General features: G+C 44.8%; 1 protein-coding gene across 1 annotated transcript in view; it reads right to left on the bottom strand.

Moving 5' to 3' along the window:
• Positions 1–3,691: 3,691 nt before the first annotated feature.
• The window catches only part of tent5c (terminal nucleotidyltransferase 5C), a 128,907-nt gene continuing 108,978 nt past the window's right edge, over positions 3,692–23,620 (bottom strand). The window contains exon 3 of the transcript XR_010964417.1: positions 3,692–3,778. The gene's annotated coding sequence lies outside the window, so the exon portion shown is untranslated. The remainder of the gene's footprint in view (positions 3,779–23,620) is intronic.

The following is a 23,620-nucleotide window of genomic DNA, read 5'->3' on the forward strand; positions in this document are numbered from 1 at the left end:
AATCCCAGTGTAGAGATGGGGCCAGTTATGATACTTTAGCACCCTATTTGTGCCTGAATTCATCCAAATCCAGTGAGATTGTTTCATCTCAGTCAATATTTACTACACTAGGTGGCAGTCTGTTCCATAAGTTGAAAACTTTTATTCTTTAAACTAAGTTTAATTTATTGCTTCTTCAAGTTATAGCCACATCTTCTGGTTTCTTAGCCTGGTTTTCCATAAACTGCATCTGTAATTGAAAAAAAAAGGAAGATTTGCATTTATATAGTGCCTGTCACAATCTCAGGACATCCCAAAACACTTAATGATTGCCAAACAACTAAAAATTAACTTAAAAAAATGTGGAGTCTCATTACTCCTTATTCTAATAGTTTTTGGTCATTAAAAACAATTTTTTTTAAAATTAACATTTTTTTTCTTTTTCCTTCTGCCTCTTTTATTTAATTCAATTATTTTTTACCCTCTTATTTTCACTGTCTATAACAGTTTTTACAATGATTTTAATGTTTTACCTTTCACTTCCTGATTTTCATTTTTGACAAGTGAACGCAACTTGTCAAAAATGCTGCAATCTGGTTGGTCGAGGGGGGAGCTCGATCCTCTTGCTTCTCCCAGGGTCCTTACTTCTCCTGAACTGACGCTGGGCTCTTCTCCGCTTCCAATTAGAGGAAGTACCTGAAGTAAAGACTGTGGTAAGTTAGTGGGTTAGTATAAATCTATGGAGTGGCAAGCACTGTTGGTTCACTGTTCCAAGCAATTTCTGCCCCGATATTTAAGGGATATGATTGGAGTTTTTAAAATAATGAAGGGGGCTTAATAACAGCTATCTGGTGTTATCCTTGACCCAGCATGGCTGAGCACTTTCACCTCTGAGTCAGTGGTAGCACTATCGCCTCTGAGTCAGAAGATTGAGGGTTCAAGTCCCACTCCAGAGACTTGAGCACATAACCTAGGCTGACTGAGGGGATGCTGCACTGTTAGATGTGCCGTCTTTCAGATGTGACGTTAAACTTGCCGTCTCCGGTGGATGTAGAAGATCCCATGGTACTATTTCACAAAGACTGTTAAAACTTAGTTTGGATCTGCCATATTTTAGCGTATCTGTTTTATGGCGATATTAGTTACTTTCCGGCTGGGCAGATGAGCAAGTTGACCCTGGTTCAATGATTTCCCTGATTGTAAAGGGCAATATACCTTTAATTCGAAGCCGTCATATCGCCAGGGAACCAGTAGGAGCAAGTTCCAGATTTCACTGTTTCACTGCACATATGCGAACGCCAAAACTTGCTCCTCCATTTCACCACTAACAATGGTGAGCACTGTTGATCTCACCGTTATTTTGCAAGCAATTTCTGTCCCATCATTTTTCCAATAAGAATAGCTTACTTTGACTCTTTCATAGATCAGTAATCATCTTCCTTGCCCAACTTAGAATCCTTTCTATTATATCTTATATCTTCCCATACGTACAGCTGGGCATAGTATGTAACTTGTGATCTCAACTCTTTATAGACTGTCAGTATCAGTTCTATAGACTTATAAAATTGATCTAATTACACATCTCACCATTGTGTTTCTGCTGTAACTGCTCCCAACACTATAACAACTCTTTCAATCTGATTTTTATGCCCAAATAGCAAGTCTCTATAGATTTCAGTTTTATCCCTTTCCTTCGAACATTCTGGGACCTAACAGTCTTGTGTTCACTAACCTTAGTGAAAATGTAGACATGAGTAAAGAGTGGTGGAATGTAAGAATGGTCCAACAGATGATTATTCTGAGCCTGGCATTGTTCTGAACATTCCTAAAAAAGCTAACAAAAAGAGAGAAGGAAAGGACAACTTGACGAGGTATGGCCTAGTTAAAAGTCATTAATGATGAACTCATGTGAGATTACATACCACAAAGTATTTTACTCTAGGTCAGATCTGGTGTTACTCAGCTTAGCAAAGAGGAAGATTTCAAAGTATTGTCACAACAGTGAGAAAAGTGAAAAGCAATAGAGTTTCCAGCCTCAGAGCATGATTCTGAGCAGCTATTTGCAGGAATGCGATAGTGGAACAGTTGGAGAAGAAAGATGTAACAAAATGAATTACTTTTGACTAGTTTTGGTTTGGTTTGGTAGCTGTTCCATAAGCAGTTTAAAAACACTGCAGTTCAGATTCCTGAGCCAAGTCTATTTCAATATAATGTTGTAAGTTTCAGCAATTACAAACTGTAGAAAGGAATGATTCTGACTTAAGTAATGCTGTGTGATTGGACCAGTCTGTATATGACTGACAATTTTAAAAGGAACTAAGTGGTGGGATATTCAAAATCCAGGAAGCTCCAATAACTCTTGTAGGATAAAGAAGACCAATTCTGTCTAAATCAGGCGGCTGGGGCTCAGTTTGTAACCCTCAGAGAAGGAACCAGTCAGTATGCAGCTCCCAAAAGAGAGAGAAAAAATTCCAAGGAACAAGTTAGTTCGGCTTTTGCAATGGTAAGAAATTCAAGGAAAAGAAACACCGTATTATTTAAAAGATCTGATGTGATTCTCTACCACTTCTACATTACAACAGTTAATACCCTTCAAAAATTACTTCATTGGCTGTAAAGCACTTTGGGACATCCTGAGTTTGTGAAAGGTGCTATATAAATGCAAGTCTTTCTTTTTTACTTCTGAAGACTGGAATAAAATCTTATGGAAGCACAGGATAAGCCCAGTAGCTAAAAGCAATTATCGGAGAAGGTTTACGGTTCATTTCACATGCATGATATTGAAAGTTGACTTAGATCTTAATGTAAGGATAGACATTTTCGAAGGTGAAGGGAGTTGGAACCTACCCATTAGCGACCTAAAATACCAGAGCTGAATAATCTAGATTAAGAAGGTTAGAAAAGACCCAAAAACATAACAGAGAAAATCAGTTTGAGATACACAACTCTGATTATTATTTGATCATGCAGCATGTGTAGGACAAGTCATGGCTTTCTTCAAAATCACAGAGCATGATAACCCACTTAGATTGCTTTCCTCGATTTTCTTAAGACTTCTGATTTAGTGCCCTATGCAGCCCTCATGAAGGAGCAGGAAACTCTGGGAGAATACAGCCAAATTTTGCATTTTACCCAGGATGTGTATGCCTGCCGCAAGGTCCATGTAAGGGTAGATGAACCTATCTCTCTCGAAAGAGGAATGAAGCAGTTATTCACTGATCACCCATCCTGTTCAATGTTTTCATCAACAATATGTTGAATGGCATCATGAGGAATGGATTTATATTTCTAAAAGTATTGTGGCCTTCATTTTCATTGATGATATGGGGATAGATTTTAACTTTCACCGCCAAGTGGAAAATTGGCAGTAGGTGATCAGCTGCTCATTATACACCCAGCCCGATTTTTCTTTCCAATGACTTCAGTGGAGGATGTATAACAGCACCCAATCTGCTACTGCCAGTTTTCCACCCAGTGGTGAAAGTTAAAATCTACCCCACGGTGTTCTTGTTGGTGACTCACCTGGGGATCTAGTGCATTCTAAGTACCATCCTGAAGAATAGGCTAACCAATGGGATGTGGTGGTTGATGCCCCAAAAAGTGGTGCTATGCTTTGCATGGCCCAATAGGGGCCTCAAAGGTATTGACTAGAATTCTAATTATTAAATCAAACCAGTACCTGTGGTTCTGTTGGATGTTCACATCTCTAAACTGCTGTGGGTAGGTCGTGCCCCAATGCTGAAGGCAGATGTCCGTTGTATAACAGTTGAGGAAACTCTGAGACTTGTGACAACAGCTGCTGGAAGGAATTACCTGGAGGTCAGATATGAGAACACACACTCATATATACCCAGGGCTTGGTGCCTACTGTGATTGTAGAGAGGCAATTAGCCCCTGCTGGTGGAACCATCATTCCATGGGGTACGGTGTGTGCCCATGCTGTGTCCAGGAGGATGGTGACAATGCTTCCACACATTTTATGGTATGTTGCGCTGCTCACCAGTTCACTTGTGAGGATCTCCTGGTACTTGCTCTCCACCTAGTGAGATTTGAAACAACTAATATCCATTGTCCTGGGGGAAGAGGGAGAGGAAGTGAGAATCTCTTTGGGGTTGATTACACATCTACAGATGGAAGTTTGGAACGTAATGAACCTTCTGTGGCAGATTTGATATCTAAGCCAGACAGGTCCACAATATTCCAATTTGATGATTGACCCGGTGATCCGGCTAACTAATGTTATCTAGAGTAGTAGACCAATCACAGGGGTTGGCATTCTTCCCACTCGGCTACAGGTAACCCTGCAAACCTGACAGGTAGAGTGATCCTAGCTGTACAACCAATGCCCTCTACTAGTGAGCTGCATGGATTTAGCTAGTTAAATTTCAGTAATACCCCTGTGTTTACTTATAGGTCCTTAATACTTGGCTCTATCCACCTGTGCCGAAGCAAGTGGTCTGTGTCATATAGGGAAAGAGTGGGTAGATTTTCTGATCGGGCCTTTGATCAGGCATTAATTAAGCGGTGCATTACGAGCACCCACTCAAACGTTAATGTGCTGATCTTGCCTAATCTTGCTGCATCTACATTTGGGGGATTAGGCCTGGCATCGGGGGTGACTGGGGGAAGGGGAAAATTAAAGGGAGCTGCTTGCAAGGACTGGTGGGTACATTTAAAGGAGTGAGAAAGGGTAGTGGTTGCATATGAAGATAAAAATGTTGCTAACCTTTACAAAGGCTGCTAAGACTTTCCATCCATACTTTCCATCCTTTGTAAAGGCTGTTTGGGCAAAACCTAGTGGCTCATACAAGAAATGTGGAGGAAGGGAACCAAGTCTGTGGACAAGTGATGGAAGGCTGCAACATTCCAACCCCTTGTTTGAGGGCTGGCAAAGTGCAGGTGGCACAGAATGAAGTGGTAATCATAGAGAGGTTCGTTCCCTCCTCATAAGATACAGGAAGACTTGAGACCATAGCTGACTGTGACTGCCCCTGGAAGTGCCAGTTCTATGGTGCCTGTTAGCTGTGAGTGTTCTCACAGCAAATGATAGAGCTCTGCGTCTGACTGTCTGCTGACTTGGAACCTTTGCAGCCAGATCCATATGCTTATCACCAAATAGCTGTGCCTCTGCCTATAAATATGAATGGAAGGCTACTGGCAGGTATGTAGTCTGCTAACTTGTCTTGCATCCCTCCATTGTTTCTTATCTTCTTCCTCCAAAAAAACATAATAGCGGGAGATTCCCATTAGGAAACCCATTGTCCTAATATGTGGATATTACAGAAAAATTATAATACCAGAACACTTGGCACAAAGTCTCCTAACTAACTAACTGGAAACAGAAAAGAAGCAAACAGAAAGAACATCAGTAACAGTCCAAAAATACTCCTATAAATCTGATTATCGCGTTCTTTAAATCTACTTCTGTAATTAGCTCACCGTAACAGCCGGATACCCAACCAGTCAATCAAACCTAGCTCTGCCACTGGCTCTACCTACATTCATCGTTATTTTCTTAAGTTCGCTTAATTACATTCCATTTGGTCCTATCGCCTTATGAACGATGAAGTAGTCCACTATGTGACAATTAATGCTATTTTGTTGGTAATAAGACATCCAATGAATTGTCTGTTGCAATAATTATTTTAAACAGTTTAACAAATAAGATAATAGGCATTAGATGCCTATAAATTAGTGTATTATAACAGCACTGATATAATTTTATGCAAAATCGGCAACCAAAGTCACAAAATAAAGAAGTCATATTGCACAAAGGTTGGGATTTGAGTGAACAGTAGAAGAAGTGCTGCCTCGGAGGAAGTGAGTGCATGGTTAACCGTGATCCCTTGCAACAAGCACATGTGTGAAGACTTTTATTTTTCAATTTTCTCCAGCTACTCTCCTCCTCTGAAAGCAGCGACTCTTGCTGAGGTATGGTTCCACAAGCCCCAGCAATCCTCTGAACCTCATCCAAATGGCCATTCCTCAAATGTGAAGCTATACAGCAAGTTATTTGATTGTGTGAGACATCTGAGCCAAAATCAAGCCTGTCCCCACCCAAAATCCACACACACATTTTCTTCCCAGTGGATTCATGGGATATCAATCAGGAGTGAGGCCACTGGCTGCACAGGCGGACAGACCCTGTAAAATACCAACAATCCATGTTAAACGTGGATGATTATGGTGTATGTTCAGCGCAACCTGGAACCTTCTTCGTCTGTATGGGCCAGTACCCTACCACACAGTGCACTGAATCAATGGCAAACATTTTAATGACTTGAAAAAAAATCACTTTGAGAACTTTTAACCAAAAGGCTCATCGAGAACTGCCCCATCTTATAGAATTCCTTTTCTACTGCAATAATGAAAGCCATTATATAGATACACATTTGCATGATACAGTCAATGCAGCAAGTCTCCTTGGAGAACTGTACAAAGGAAAATTGGAGTACTGTGCACAGTTCTGGTCTCCATATTACCGAAAGGATATAGAGGCAGTGAAGATTGTGCAAAAAAGATTAACAAGGATGATACCAGAACTGAGAGGATATACTTATCAGGAAAGGCTGAACAGGCGGGAGCTCTTTTCTCTAGAAAAGAGAAGGCTGCGGGGTGACCTGATAGAGGTCTTTAAAATAATTAAAGGGCTTGATAGGGTAGACGTAGAGAAAATGTTTCCAGTTGTGGGAGAGTCCAAAACTAGTGGTCTTAAATACAAAATAGTCGCTAATAAATCCAATAGGGAATTCAGGAGAAATTTCTTTACTCCAAGAGTGGTAAGAATGAGGAAAGCACTACCACAAGGAGTAGTTGAGGCAAATAGCATAGATGCATTTAAGGGGAAGCTAGATAAGTACATGAGGGAGGAAGGAATAGAAGGCTATGCTGATAGGGTTAGATGAAGTCGGGATGGAGGAGGCTCGTGTGGAGCATAAATGCTAGCATAGGCCAGTTGGGCTGAATGTCCTGTTTCTGTGCTACAGTTTTGAATTAACTTGATGTAATTCGATATAAAATTGTTGTTGAAATCTAACTGCTTTTGCTCTCCTTTTGAAAAGGTGCAAATTAATATGCATTCTTTATCAGTGCTTCAGGAACTTTCTGTATGCAATTGTACATGGTTGACTGACAGATTCGCACATAGTCACCACTAAGAGCCTAGATAGAGCCAATGACAACGAAGGTGATGAAAAGAGCGACCTCCACAGCTACAGGTAAAGCAATGATAATTAAAAGGGGTGATTGTAAATGTGGCTGCAGCTAATGACATGGCTGTGTGAGGACTGCTACTCAAACGGAACATGACTGGACAACCTAAATTCAGAAGAACATGAATTCATAAGAACATAAGTACATTGGCAGTGCAATTGGTGTTGGGCAGTCATGCAAAAAGGGCATTAGTGAATCACCAGCCTGCTTTACACCCCGCTCAATTTTCTCTTCCAATCGAGCGTGGTGTAAATCTGGCTGCCTATTCGCTATTGCCCGTTTAGCAGTACTGCCCAAGACCAATTTCACCCCAATAACCTGAGAACATAAATTCCGACTGGAGAACCCAAGAATGTAAAGTATGGAACAAAATAAGGCCATTGGGCCCATTAAGCCCACTTCATCTACATGTCATATACAGTCTAGCCCAGGGATATCAAACGTACAGCCCACGGGCCGGATTGGGCCAGTGGATCAGTTTTATGTGATCCTCAGTGTGCTGTGTTGCATGGGTCATCTGTGCATGTGATGATCCTGACATTACGGTTACGAACTGGAACATGGCAGCTCAGGCGAGACAAGCAAATGTGGAGCTAAGCATCTCTTATCGCTTCACACTGCAGGTGAGTAAGGGATAGGGCCGGGGCCAAGGCTCACGGGCTAGTGGGTGGGTGCTCAGGGGTCAGCTCCTGTCTGTTGCTTGTGGCTGTGCGCAGCGAGCCACACATTCTGATTTTACATTGTGAGCTCCAACAGTCTGGGAAAGGAGGGGAGCGGTGACTCCCATGATTTCTCTCTCAGTGCAATAAACTCCACAAACAGCCCCTGCCCTATTGCCCCCATCTCACCTGCTGGCTCGTCGCTCTGGATCTCGCAGAGTTTGCAGCCGGAGCCCGAGCCAGTGTTGAGGCCTAAAATGGTAAAGAAATAAAGCCTAATGGGAGGGAGCAATAACCACTCTCCCCACCCCTAAAGAGGAGTATCAGAGGTCCTTCTACCATTGCTCCTGGGATTATTACCACCTTTCTACTGGAGATCCTTGGAAGCAGCAGAAACAGCAGCAAAAGGCAGAGAAATGGGGCAGCTTGCGAGGCCACGGTTTGGGGTGGGATAGTGAAGGAAATTCCAAACCATTGTTTTCCCTGCAGCATTTGTAAAAATACTGCTTTTCTGTTAAATCCAAATAATTTTCCATTTGCCAGTATGTTCCTTGGACATAATTCCTCATTGTTGTAAGGCAGCAGCTGCCAAAACAAAGATTCCACCAATAGGCAGTACAGCCGTACAAACTAATTAGGATGCGGTGTTTGTGCAAGTGCCATTAAATTAACTTTAGTTGGGCTTTAATTGCACTTGTGTATATTGGTAGTACTTTAGGCGCAAAATGAAACTCAAAATATTTTGGTCTCTTTAACGATAAGAGTAATTGTTGATTTGCTGTTTCTGCATTAGTGAATAACGGGGCAGAATTTCGTCAGGGCCTGGCGCTGCATCCGAACCAAGAGGCCCGAGTCCGGCCTGAAATTGGACCTTGGGCCTCATTAGCACTGACGCCCCTCCACAGGCAGCTCTTGCATTGTGGCCTCAAGATAAATCTCGGTGGGAGGGTTGGAGCAAGGCTATGGTGGGTGGGGGGGGTGCGGGCGGGGGCTGGTCACGCTGAATGTGGAGTCAGGGAGCACTCCTGCTCCTTCTGGCTCCACAGGAAGGCTTTTTAAAACCTACCTTCAGTTAGCGGCTGCTGAAGAATCCTGAACTCCTAGCACTCAAACTATTGAATTTGCAGGCTCTAGTTTTCTATTATTATTACCTATTTATTTATGCTTTTGGAACCATTTTGAGAAACTGGGAACCTTTGCAATCTATTCTACCCTGTCCTACATTAGAAATCAATTTCCATAAGTTACCATCTTTCTAAAGGCTATGGGAAAAAGACAATGTTTTAGTTATTATTTTTACTAACTATATTACGGTAGTAAGCAAATAAATGATCTCACCTAGTAAAAATTAGTATGTTTCAGATTAATCTATGATCTTAATTGAAGATTCCTATTTCTAAAATCTTCTCACCACTTCCTTCTGTACTCTGGAGCTGTAAACTTCTATGCTAGGTCTGATTCAGTACTTTGATTGAACATTTTTCCTGGTTTTCTCAAATGGTCTGTTTTCCCAATTTCCTTTAGGTGCCTTGTCAACACAGAATGTGTTTGCTGAAGAAAGAAAGAGATAAATAGATAGAGACAGAGAGAGATGTGTCTTGTCGGGCTTGATTTTCAAAGGTGGGTGGGACGGCAGCGGTGGGGTCAATGGGCTCGCGGGTAACCCGACCAATTACATCTTACCATTTTCCACGGGATCACATGTTAATTGGTGGCCCTGAACGTGACTTCTGGGTTTACTGCGGGCGGACTGCGCACCTGCATCACAGGCTGTCAGCTGGAGCGGCTCTATTTAAAGGGCCATTGCTCCAAAGGCTTTTGCTGCAGCAAACACCAAAAAAGGCACAATGGAGCAGCACAGGGGCAAGGCTGCTCCAAGATTTAATGATGCCTCACTGCAGCAGCTACTGGCCGGGATGAGGAGGAGGAGGAGGGAAGTATTTTACGGACGGAAGGAAGTAACACTGCCTCTGCCACTAAGAAGGCCTGGTTCGAGCTGGTAGAGGAGGTCACCAGCAGCGGCAAAATCTCCCCACCTGGGTCAAGTGCAGGAAGCGCTTCAGTGACCTAACTAGGTCAGCAAAAGTGAGTACACTTATTGATTCTCCTACATTCCGTGTTCCACATCACCGCCCCCCACCCCAACTCATTTTGCACTGCCAAGACTACTCCATCACATCACTCCTCACAACCACTTAAGGTTCATCCTCAACTTACTTGCACTTCCTCAGCACTTCCTTACCTTCCCATTAGTCACCCCATCACTACCACTCACCCCAGTCCTCATCCAATGTGATGTCTCTGTCTCATACTCACTCTCTGATGCATCTCTTTCGTGGTCAGCCTCACCCAAAGCAATGCATTCGTCGGCTGAACACTTCACCATTACTCACTTACACGTCTGTACTTTCTCCCCTTCTAGGAGAGAGCGCAAAATGCACACGAGAGGGCGAGGACTGGAGGGGGCCACAATAAATAGTGGTCCTCACAGACGGAGGAGGAGGCCCTGCAGATCAGCCACACCCTCGAGTCCCTGTCCATCGGGGACCCCGAGACTGGCACCCCACAAACGTCTGGTGAAACAGCTTTAACATTCATCACACACAACATGAATTGATGTTAACAATGACTGGCATGTTCAACACCTCAGTATGCTCATTGCAACATGACATATCTGTGATGATGCTTAATATTGCCTTCTGTTCTTTTACAAGCCCTTCAACGATCGCAGTAACGGCAGAGAGCGATTCCTCAGAGGAGCTCCCGGCCTTTGAGGGCCCACCATCACATCATAGTGAGCCATCCACCAGCGCAGATACTCACACCTCAGTGGGTCCTAGTCCTCAGTTAATTGGGTTGGCACCTGGTGAGTCATCGCACACAAGTGAGCGCGAGCAGACACTGGTGGCAGGGGCAGCTGTGGAGACTCCGCGTCGGTGGGCGCACTCCTCTCCAGACTCTGCTCAGCTGGACGCAGATGCTGAACCCTGGGGGCCATCCTATAAAAGGAGAATGAATGAGGGACAGCAGCACATTTGTGAGGTACTGGAACAGGTGCCAGGTGCACTCTCCTCAATAGTGCATTAGTGGAATGGCGGCACAGGTAAGTACTGGAATATCTGCGATGGAGAGAAGGCTAGCCTCCGTTGAGCTTCAAGCACGGCTCACAAATGAGTCCATTCAGGCCCTGACAACAGCCGTTCGGACTCAGGGTGAACAACATTCTTCCGCCTTAAACAGGTAGACAGATACACGAGCACTGACCTTACAAGACATCACACATGTCCTCCAAACTGTTCTCCAGCAGGGTGGTAGGAGTGATGTGGGCCTTTTTCCAGGAGAGGGATGATGGTGAAAGGGGACATGGAAGTGGGGACGCCACTCAAAGCGCTCCCACATCTCACCCGTTGCCCATCTCTCAACCAGCTACCGCAACGCTGCCTCTTCTCCAGGAGGCCAAGTCTGCCCCTGCACAGGTGCAGGTGGAGCAGGCTTTGGAGGGGTACTCACAAGCTCCAAAACCCAGAGGTCGTGGGCCAAAAGCATCTAAACAGTCCGGGCATGAACATGAGCAATCTGCCACTACCTCTGCTGCAGCCACAGAGGATGCTCCACGTAGAAGCGGTAGGAAGAGAAAGGCGAAGGATTTGTGATCACGAAGGGTCTGCACAAGGGTGTCTGACAGACTGTCATGTTTTTCGTTTATGTTTGGTTTTTTGTTATATTCACATTAAATGTTATCATTCTGACCACTACTGCCACGTTTTGCACATTCTTGACTGGCTTTTGTGATAGGGCCCTTTCATGGGCTTCACCATGATCGGCGACACTTGATGCCACCCATTGGGTCACTTTACAGTGGGTAAATGTATAGTTGCAGGACTGTTTTGTGCGGTGTTGGCACTGGTCTTTCCAGGTGGTCTAAGGACTGGACTCTTCACACTGTCTGATGTTAGGAAAACCGTTCACATATCAGTGACTCCCTGGCCTCACGAGCAGCCAGGTGAGCCACTGCTCTGGGCATGGGTTCATCCTCCTCCTCATTGTGGGTGGCAGATGTGGATCGGGCCTCCTCAAGCGGCACCCCTCTCTTGTGCCATGTTGTGCAGGACACAACACACTACTATAAAGCTTTGTCTGGTGCATATTGAAGCGCTCCCCCAGAACGATCAAGGAACCTAAATCATATCTTGAGCAGCCCTATAGCATGCTCAATTGTAGACCTGGTGGCGATGTGGCTGTCGTCGTATCGACGCTGTTGCTCGGTGATGCAGTTCCTCAGAGATGTCATGAACCACATGTGCAGGGGATATCCCTTATCCCCGAGGAGCCAGCTCTTAAAGGTGTTCGGTACATGGAAGAGCCCAGGGATGTTAGATTCCCTTGGAATGAAGGAATCGTGGCAGCTGCCAGGGAATCTGGCACACACGTGAAGGAATCTTTTGCAGTGGTCACAAATGAACTGAGTATTGATGGAGTGATACCCCTTTCTGTTGATGAACAGTCCTGGCTTGTGTGGAGGTGCTCGTATTGCTATATGGGTGCAATCAATTGCACCGTGCACTCATGGGAAGCCAGCCACAGCGTGGAATCCCACTGCCCTCTCTGTCTGGCTGAGGTCGTCCATGGGAAGTTGACATATTGCGAGGCCCTGCGAAACAAGGCATAAGTGACCTGTCTGATGCAGACAACTGAGAGACCTCGGCGATGACCCAGGTGGCAACCTGGAATGATCAGGAGGCGAAGAAGTTGAGGGCAGTGGTGACTTTGATAGTGACGGGTAATGAGATGCCGCTCGGCCCAGCCGGGAGCAACTCGGCACGAAGGAGGCTGCAGATGTCTGCGACCACCTGGCGACTCATTCTCATCCTCCATATGCACTGCTCCTCAGAGAGGTCCAGGAAGCTGAGCCTTGGCCTATTGACCCTTTGGCGAGTGTAGTGCCTCTTGCGACGTCTCTCTCTGTTGTTGCCCTCTGTACTCTTGTGTAGGTGCCTGTGGCGCAGCACTGTGCTGTGGAGCTCCAAGTGGCGGACGTGCACGCCGTGCCTGTCGAGGCTGGTGATTTTGCTCATCCTCGGATATAGTGGTGAATGCAGCCATGGCGCCCCCACATGCTGATGGTGTCAGTTTGAGGGGGTCCGAAAAGTTGGTAAATATGTGTGAACAGAAGAATTCTGAGTGGAAACTAAGAAGTTTCAGTGTAAACACAAAGATCTCCCAGCCAAAAGTTTTTCTGAAAGAACTGAGTGCCCTACTGCAATAGCTCACCTTTTATCCCAATCTGTCAAACCAGCATTTCAATGTCCAACTGGCTGCTGACTGAAACACATCTCCTAAAACATGGAGTGTTTCCCACAGCACGGGAAACATGCTGAGGCTGAATGAAAATCGGTCCCCTGCTTCAATCAGCATGAAGTTAACTAGTTCAAATATTTAAAGTATCTGAATAACTGTGTTAACTACCATCCCACCGGCTTTAATTGCTGGTGGGACTTCCGCATTCGTGAGACGCGCGCACACAGACATGTCTGTGGGGAGCCTGGAAGTCGGCGGGTTGGAGCCGGCTTCCTCGCCGGTTGGAATTTCCCCGATTTTCAGAGCCCCCAACGCACCCACACTTCAGCACTTCTGATCCAGAGCCATGGGGCTTTACTGCTGTAGATAGTGAGTACTTTCTACGACATTTGATAAAATTTGTAGTAGACTGCAGAGCTCGTGTTGTGGACAAGCAAAAGATATTACAAGAGTTAAGATATGCTTTATAATATGTAGGGCTACGGGGATAGGGCGGGGGAATGGGACTAGCTGGATTGCTCGTGCGTAGAGCTGGCGCGGACTCGATGGGCTGAATGGCCTCGTTCCGTGCTGTAACCTTTCTATGATTCTATGATTCTATATGTACAGGAGATAAGATTACCAGTACTTACACGATAGATCAAATTTCATTGGACTGCTAGCGGGTTTCATGAAGTTCATTCCTGTGCATTTCTATAATACTCTTTTCCTGGTAGTGTTGACCAGATTTAAATATGTAAAACATCTGTGTATATTTTTCACAATAGTTGCTGGAGAGTAGTCAGTGAAAACTATTCCAATAGGCTCCTGAATATCGTAGTTTGCTTTCAAAATTGACTTAAACTTGTGTGAGGAGGAACAAGTGTTAGTAAATACTATCAAATGATAAACCAGTGAGTCAGTGCATGGATCCTAAACAGATGGCCAAACTGAGCTACAAATGCTTGTCTTTCAAATTTATTTGTCTTAACTGGGTCTGAACATTACAAAAAAATAGTAATTAGTCTGTTCCTGTATATCACACTTTTTCATTTATTTTCTATTTCCTGGTAATTTTTCTGTTTATACAAAAGTGCATGTACACAAAGAAAAAATAAGGGAATGATAAAACTGCCACATGTTCATTGTTTCTTTCTCTCACTCATTGAGGCCCCATTGCCCAAACTCTGAAGTAAACAGTTCACATGCATTGCAACAACTTGGCTGCCAAGAGTCTGAAATTCTCTGAGAAAATAAAGTCAATGGAAAGTAAAATCGGATGGGGTACATAACGGGGGGCCGATCTGATACCGATACCACCCAGCAAAGTTGAAAGTTCCGCCCATGGAGTTGTGTACAGCCCTAATGTCGTCATACATTAAAGAAAGCCTGTAGATTGGCCATTGTCAGGAATTTGATCCATATATCCATTTTAGGCCTGGGATCCCATGAAATATAAAATGCTCATTAAGGGGAGTGGTGCAGAAGTAAGGAGAAAGGGAGAATGTAGAAGATCCATTGAAATCTGTCTCTTCCACTACTCCTGGGAAGGCAACACTCAGCCCTGGTTCTGGCTCCTGATCGTCGTTACCCAGTGATTGCTGCTGGGAAGTGTATGTGTGCTGATGTCACTACAAACAGGATTGGCTCAGCTGTTGATCCCTTTATTTCCAAACCACCCCGTGACAGTCAATATTTCGGCTCATATACAAAAAAATGGCCACTTGGACTTCCTGTAACCATGGAACTTTACTCCAGCACCTGTCTGCACCTTCATGGTAACAGGGGAGAAAATTGGCCTCAGCACCCCTGGGTTACTGAGCGGGAACTTGGCCATGGTTCCTATCTACAACTCTTGAACTATATCCATAATTCATGCTGTACAATTAATATTTTCATTCACTTTTTAAACTGAGAGTCTATAATGCTTTTGCACCAATTTAAAGTAATGAACCAGTGCAGAACCAGTATTTCCTTCAAAGTGTACCAATTCAAAGCCCTCCTTTTTGTGCAATTTTCATTACATCTTCAACAAACAGATGTATCCCTGGTGTGAGAAGTAAAGCATGTAATAGATTGGAATTTCCAGTCAGTGGTAGTGTTACCAGCCAAGTTTTCAATGGTTATCTCACTTCTAGTAATGACTTACTTTTTATGTGGGCAAAACATATTAATTACAGGGAGATATTTGCTCTCACTGTGCTTTTATTAAATAGGTGAGTATTTTCATGGTACTCTTCTCATGTTGTTTCTTGAATTCACTTACAGAAAGCACCTCTGAGAGATCACTGCTGTGCCATAGCAGGTAGGCCTAGGAGCACCTTCATGCAAAGCAAGTGTCTCTCCATACCACTAGTATTAGTGACATGAGAAGGTGGATCTGACTCTCTCTAACAACTGTTTTGTCACTGGACCAGGTTGGTCTTTTCCTCTTTAAGCCAGTGGTGTTCACCATTTCAGGCATTAACACTCAATATAGGTACTAAAAAATGTAATATTTAAATATTAAATATTAAAAGTAGATTCAATAATATCTTTCAAAAGGAAATTGGATGAACACTTGAAGTGGAAAAATTTGCAGGGCTATGGGGAAAGGGCAGGGGAGTGGGACTAATTGGATGGCTCTTTCAAAGAGCCGGCACGGGCTTGATGGGCCAAGTGGCCTCCTTCTGTGCTGCATCATTCTATGATTCTATGAATAGGACAAGTGATGAAATTGTTGTCCCCTGTAAACATAAAAATTGTTGCATATGCACACTGCCGACTGCCTGATGTGGCAGATATCTTCCAGGGGGGTTTGGAAGGAAGCAATCGCTTGAAAGCTTTGTGCTCTGGTAACCATCCCTGTGTGCTGATCATTGGACAACAGACAGCACTCTGTGGCAGTCCACCTTGTGAAGCAGAAGCAATGAAGATACTGTCTACGTGCAGGTCCTGGGGTAATGATTGGTGTGACCACAATGCCTCAGAAGTCGCTTTTTCTGCAGAAAGGAGGCACCTGCTGGACAAGATGCACAACTTTCATGAGTTGGCAGGATTCCCTCGAGTGCCAAGTGTCACGTATGCTATCCATGTGGGCATTTGTAGGCTCCTCACGAATTCCTCTTCCTCATCTCAATTATGCAGCATGTTTGGACCCTGTATAAGGAATACCCATCCTCACCTCTTTGTCAGGTCAAAGCTGGCAGTACACAAGAGTAATGAAGAAAAGTACTGGCATGGGAAGACCACTGAAATGCAAAAATGGAGGCCTTCTCAGTCAAAACTAACTAATGCATGATGCAAAAGGCAGCAAAGGGAAGATGAAACCATGAAAAGAAAATTTACCTTCTACTTGTATCCAAGCTGGCAGCCTAGGGGTTAACAAGGATAATGGAAAAAGTCCTCTAAACTCTCCCCACTGAAACTGTGCAAGGTGCCGGTGACCTTGAGATAGGAATTACCTCCAGACTCCATTACGTTTATCATCACTTTTTGTATGTTTAACAATGATACTGTAGAACTAAATATGACACTTTCCCAAATGTAATGAATGCACAATGGACGGACTTACATTACCTAATATAAACTGTTACTTATTATTGAACAATGTACATTTATGTTTGTCTGTGCAGATAGAAGGACTCTGAAGGTGAGGTGATATTCTCCTAAATTCATTGACCCTGAAATTGCGCAGGGGTTTCATTGATCTCCCGCTTTAACTCTGGTGAAAGACCAGGGGAACCCCCACAAAACTGACAGAAACCAGGTTGCACCAGTTCTCCGCCATTTACGGGAGTTCAAGGCTGCCTTGTAATGAACAGAACTTCCCCCCCGCCCCCCCCCCCCCCCCCGCTTTCAAGGCAAATGGTGGCCGGGAGCAGGACCAAGTAGGGACACACTGAGCCAGGAGCTCCCGCTCCTGATGCTCATTCAGGACCTGCCATTTCTGTGGCAACTGGTACAACTGAGTGAGTGGAGGCATACCAGCTTCCAAAAGGGCGTATGTGGGCCCACCAGTGGGGTCTAAGCCAAGAAAATAGCCTGGAACCCAATGAATTCAAAATTTTTCTCTAACAATTCACCCAGATGATTGCTGAGGCAATCCTCTGTCCCAAGGGCATACCAACACCTTGGTTCCTGTGGACATGCAGTAGAACAGCACTGCAGCAAACTTCCTCCCCACAACAGAGGCAGGCGCCCATCAGTACCATAAAAAGCAAAGGCACTGCCAGCAAAATGCAACTGACCCTGATCCCAGGATACAGGCCAGAGGTAGTTACATATCCATGGGGCAAACAAATTTCTTTTTTTATTATTTGTTCATGGGATGTGGGCGTCGCTGGCGAGGCCAGCATTTATTGCCGATCCCTAATTGCCCTTGAGAAGATGGTGGTGAGCTGCCTTCTTGAACCACTGCGGTCCATGTGGTGAAGGTTCTCCCACAGTGCTGTTAGGAAGGGAGTTCCAGGATTTTGACCCAGCGATGATGAAGGAACGGCGATATATTTTCAAGTCGGGATGGTGTGTGACTTGGAGGGGAAGGTGCAGGTGGTGTTGTTCCCATGTGCCTGCTGCCCTTGTCCTTCTAGGTGGTAGAGATCGCAGGTTTGGGAGGTGCTGTCGAAGAAGCCTTGGCGAGTTGCTGCAGTGCATCCTGTGGATAGTACACACTGCAGCCACAGTGCGCCGGTGGTGAAGGGGGTGAATGTTTAGAGTGGTGGATGGGGTGCCAATCAAGCTGGCTGCTTTGTCCTGGATGGTGTCGAGCTTCTTGAGTGTTGTTGGAGCTGCACTCATCCAGGCAAGTGGAGAGTATTCTATCACACTCCTGACTTGTACATGGTGGAAAGTCTTTGGGGAGTCAGGAGGTGAGTCACTCGCCACAGAATACCCAGCCTCTGACCTGCTCTTGTCGCCACAGTATTTATATGGCTGGTCCAGTTAAGTTTCTGGTCAATGGTGACTCCCAGGATGTTGATGGTGGGGGATTTGACGATGGTAATGCCATGGAATGTCAAGGGGAGGTGGTTAGACTCTCTCTTGTTGGAGATGGTCATTGCCTGGCACTTGTCTGGCGTGAATGTTACTTGCCACTTCTCAGCCCAAGCCTGGATGTTGTCCAGGTCTTGCTGCATGCGGGCTCGGACTGCTTCATTATCTGAGGGGTTGCGAATGGAACTGAACACTGTGCAATCATCTGCAAACATCCCCATTTCTGACCTTATGATGGAGGGAAGGTCATTGATGAAGCAGCTGAAGATGGTTGGGCCTAGGACACTGCCCTGAGGAACTCCTGCAGCAATGTCCTGGGGCTGAGATGATTGGCCTCCAACAACCACTACCATCTTCCTTTGTGCTAGGTATGATTCCAGCCACTGGAGAGTTTTCCCCCTGATTCCCATTGACTTCAATTTTACTAGGACTCCTTGGTGCCACACTCGGTCAAATGCTGCCTTGATGTCAAGGGCAGTCACTCTCACCTCACCTCTGGAATTCAGCTCTTTTGTCCATGTTTGGACCAAGGCTGTAATGAGGTCTGTAGCCGAGTGATCCTGGCGGAACCCAAACTGAGCATCGGTGAGCAGGTTATTGGTGAGTAAGTGCCACTTGATAGCACTGTCAACGACACCTTCCATCACTTTGCTGATGATTGAGAGTCGGCTGATGGGGCTGTAATTGGCCGGATTGGATTTGTCCTGCTTTTTGTGGACAGGACATACCTGGGCAATTTTCCACATTGTCGGGTAGATGCCAGTGTTGTAGCTGTACTGGAACCGTTTGGCTGGAGGTGCGGCTAGTTCTGGAGCACAAGTCTTCAGCACTACAGCCGGGATGTTGTCGGGGCCCATAGCCTTTGCTGTATCCAGTGCACTCAGCCGTTTTTTGATATCACATGGAGTGAATCGAATTGGCTGAAGACTGGCTTCTGTGATGATGGGGATATCGGGAGGAGGCCGCGATGGATCATCCACTCTGCACTTCTGGCTGAAGATGGTTGCAAACGCTTCAGCCTTGTCTTTTGCACTTATTCTGCCCAAAGCCTGCAGCAAAAGGCTTCCCCTGGAATTTCTGTATATGAACTGGCTTATTATGCACTCACAGTTGGCATTAACAGACAAAGGGCTAGAAATTCGGCTGTGTCCTACACTGCCTTCTGAAGTTCCAATATGGCATTCGGAATGCGCACGCACGCTTCTAGCGTGATGTGCGCCGGATGCCATCTTATTAAAGGCGTTCGCGCAGTCGCAGATAACAAACGCCGGCATCATGTAAAGTAGGGAGAATACGTGTTGGATCAGTGTGCAACACTGATTTAACGGGAAAGGTACCATTTTGGCACTCAATGCTCCAGCCAACGCATTGGCTTAACCATGACCAGCTGAACATGTCTTAAGTGGCCTGAGGACTCCTCCACCAACGCTCTTCAAAAGGACCATGCAGGATTTACAGGTTAGTTGATGGATTATTGCTTTTGGCTGCTGATGCATTTGTACCTGTTTTGGTGGTCTCCTATACTTGAATACTAGGATGAGGGAACGTAGTCTAATATTTAGAGCCAGGACTTGCAACAGTGAAGTTAGGAAACGCTTCTACATGTAAAGGGTGGTAGGAGTTTGGAACACTATTCTGCAAATGACAGTTGATGCTACCTTAATTGCTACTTTTAAATCTGAGAGTGATAGATTCTGTGAACCAAGGGTATTTAGGGATATGGGGCTAAGGTGGGTATATAGAGTTAGGTCACAGATCAACCGTGATCTCACTGAATGGCGGAACAGGCTTGAGGGGCTAAATGCCACTGCCACTTGCTGCCTCCTGATATGCGCCACTTTCTCCTTCAAGAAAGCGGGAAGTGAGTGAGTGTACTGCAGGATGTCTGGGTGGTGTGCGTGTCATGGTTGAATAGCTGCCAGTTTGTGTGACCCATGAGTTGTGGGTGTGCAGCTTGCAACAGTGGTATTGTGTAAGGGTGAGAGGTAGCATCTGATTGGAAGAGTTGAGTGCTGATTGGAGGAGTTGTTGGTATGTGGGTGATGGGGGGTGTAGTGTGTGGATCAGTGGATGCGGCTAGTGGTGCAGTTGGTAGGAGACGCCACTTGATGGTTGACCTCACTCACCTTGACCACTCGTGTCAAAACATTGAACTTCTTCCTGCACTGCATCCATGTTTGTGGTGCTATGCACCTGGCATTGAGTTCGTCCCCTACTGCTTCCCACTGCCTCTTGAGTCTGGAGGGCCTCCTGCCCCTCTCCAGATATAGGATGTCCCTCCTTCTGTCCACCTCTTGCACCAAGGTCTCTAGTACATCAGCAGAGAATCTTGGTGCACATTCTCTCGCAGGCCTGGTACAAACTCAGATCGGCATATTGATGAGGTCTGGCGTACAGAGTGGAGGATGTGGGATTTATAGTGTGGCACCTTTATTCAGTATTTTAACCTAACTCAATAGTTTGTAAACATAGGGATGGGACCTGCATCTGAGTTTTACGTGTGCGATGTCTGATCTCTATTCAGACACCGTTCCTTATTTTTTGCAAATAAGAGGTGCAGGCTGCCTTTAAGAGGTGCAGCCTGCCTTTAAGAGGTGCGAGCAAATCATGCAATATTTGCCTCCCCCACCCCGCTGGTGAGAAGTGAGAACCTGGTGAGAGCAGCTCAGGTAGGCCTGATTGCTGCATTTCTATCAAGTCAGTGACCAGGCAGCAGAAATGTCTCGTGCTGCCTGCATCGGAACCACCAGGCGCGGGTTAATTGTGCACCGCGATTCCCATGCCCAGATTCGGGGGTTAACCAATATAACCCCCATATGTTTCACCAAACACAGCCTGGCATTTGCCCCTATTTTGGCTGCCATCAAGATTTCTGAAAAATGAGAGGCTAGGTCACAAAGGAACAGGACTCAAGAGAGGACTACACCCTAAAAGTTTCTGTTGCCATATGAATGGACAATTGTTCACATCTACTATTTTAATGGAGATGGTATGTCATTTACTTTAAAAATAGTGGACAGAGGGACATTATACAAATATGTACCTGAGGGTAAGGGTCTGTAGGGCCAGGACATCATACATGAAACTAACAGAACAGCAGTCAATACCTAAGGAAGGCAATTATTGCAGTGTGTCAAATGGTAGCAGCTTATTTTAAGGTCTCTATGACTAGAGCTGCCCTGTTTGCAACTGTGAAGGTTTTGCTTCTGGACTATTCTAGTTATCCTATAGTGATTTAGTTACTGTTAGCCAAAGAGATAAGTCAACCTATATTCAAAAGGTGAGCAATGCACTGTTCAGAAGATGCACAATAGTATACACAGCTACAGCTCTATGCTATTGCTGGCTTCCCTAAGGTTTTGGGTATCACTGAACGTGTGCACATGGGGATAAGGGCACCTACATTCAATTCCATGGTCACTATCAACTGCAAATGTTTCCATTCAATCAATGTGCAGGTCATATGTGCTACACATTGATGGGTTTTGTATGTAAATTCATGATACGCAGGATCAACAGACAACTTCATTCTCACAATTACCTTTGACTGCAGCATTTGAATGTGACAATTGGCTACAGGGCTGGTTGTTAGTTTATTTATGTCTTGCCTTAAAACTTCTTTTGAGAGATGGATGACCACAGAGGTTGTTCTCCATTAGATATAAATAGTCTAGTGGGTGATGTGCTGATCGCCGTTTCCATTCCCAATAGGCATGAATGTCTGAGGACAGTTATTTGACAGTGTGGCAAGTGTTGTCTCCTGCTTTTTGCCTGCATCCTAAGCTTTGGTACTCATTTTATATCCCTCGGAAGGATGAAGCACTGATTTGAGCCAATGACCTTTTACCCCTGAATTTATCACTCAACTGGCTGAACTATCTTATGCTTCAACTTCCTTTAAATAAAATTGAAACTCTTGTTAAAGCAGGTTGAGGGTTCTTATCTGTTTTTTTTTCTCTCCATATTTGTCAGATTTCAGAAACCTTCAATTAGTTCCAAGCCAAGGTTACAACAGTTAAAGTTATTCAGCAGCCAGCTCTGATCTCCTGCTGCCAGTCAGTCAGCTGTACAGTTCCCACCTGAGTTATTCTGTGACAGATGAGTGTTGTGGATAACAACTCAGCTCTCTCCAATACCCCTCAAGCAACATATACAGAAAGGCTAAATAGAACTTCAGCCAGTACTTTTGAGCATCTGTTACTGTTTCTGAAAAATACAACCTTAAGCACATCAGTTACTCATATAGCTCATTGGCCTGAATTTACTTTTGGCAGTAAACTTATCGCTTATGTTTTTAGTGATTTTTCCGTGCCGCTAATGGCTACCATATGGTAAAACCATTTCCTCCCTGGCACTAATACTAACAAATTCTCATTGAAGGAGAAGACTAAGGTAATTAGGAGTTGTCAACAGCAGTACTGACTTTTATCTTGTCATTTTCCAGTTTTTAAGTGCTCGTGAAGATAAGGCCAATTGAAAGTTGGCTTTTAGCTCTGCAGTGTCAATTTTATTTTGAAATATGTCTCTGACAGGGCGGGGTCTGTGTCCTTAGTGGAACAACGCTCCTGCCATATGTTCATAGGTCTTTGAGGAAAGGGAGCTACAAGAGTGATACTTTACTTAATTTCAATCTGTCCCCACTTTGTCCTCAGGTGGACTTTCCATTGCTCCCATACCAGTTTCTGTGGCTGTGAAAGCACTGCTAGAACATTAAGAGTTAACATATGCATAGTATGGGTTACCACCAGAATTCAAAAATGTTCAAAATTGCAACTTAGAAAATATCACCTGAGGTCATACTAATTGAACCCAAATCTGGTTCATTTTCCAGGTCGCCAAGGAAAACAGACAAAAACAAAGAACATAAGAACATAAGAAATAGGAGCAGGAGTAGGCCAGTCAGCCCCTCGAGCCTGCTCCGCCATTCAATAAGATCATGGCTGATCTGATCCTAATCTCAAATCTAAATTCATGTCCAATTTCCTGCCCGCTCCCTGTAACCCCTAATTCCCTTTACTTCTAGGAAACTGTCTATTTCTGTTTTAAATTTATCTAATGATGTAGCTTCCACAGCTTCCTGGGGCAGCAAATTCCACAGACCTACTACCCTCTGAGTGAAGAAGTTTCTCCTCATCTCAGTTTTGAAAGAGCAGCCCCTTATTCTAAGATTATGCCCCCTAGTTCTAGTTTCACCCATCCTTGGGAACATCCTTACCGCATCCACCCGATCAAGCCCCTTCACAATCTTATATGTTTCAATAAGATCGCCTCTCATTCTTCTGAACTCCAATGAGTAGAGTCCCAATCTACTCAACCTCTCCTCATATGTCCGCCCCCTCATTCCCGGGACTAACCGAGTGAACCTTCTTTGTACTGCCTCGAGAGCAAGTATGTCTTTTCTTAAGTATGGAGAACAAAACTGTATGCAGTATTCCAGGTGCGGTCTCACCAATACCTTATATAACTGCAGCAATACCTCCCTGTTTTTATATTCTATTATATAAAGTTTTGTTTTAAAT

Source organism: Heptranchias perlo, chromosome 11 (assembly GCF_035084215.1).
Source record: "Heptranchias perlo isolate sHepPer1 chromosome 11, sHepPer1.hap1, whole genome shotgun sequence".
Lineage (NCBI taxonomy): Eukaryota > Metazoa > Chordata > Chondrichthyes > Hexanchiformes > Hexanchidae > Heptranchias > Heptranchias perlo.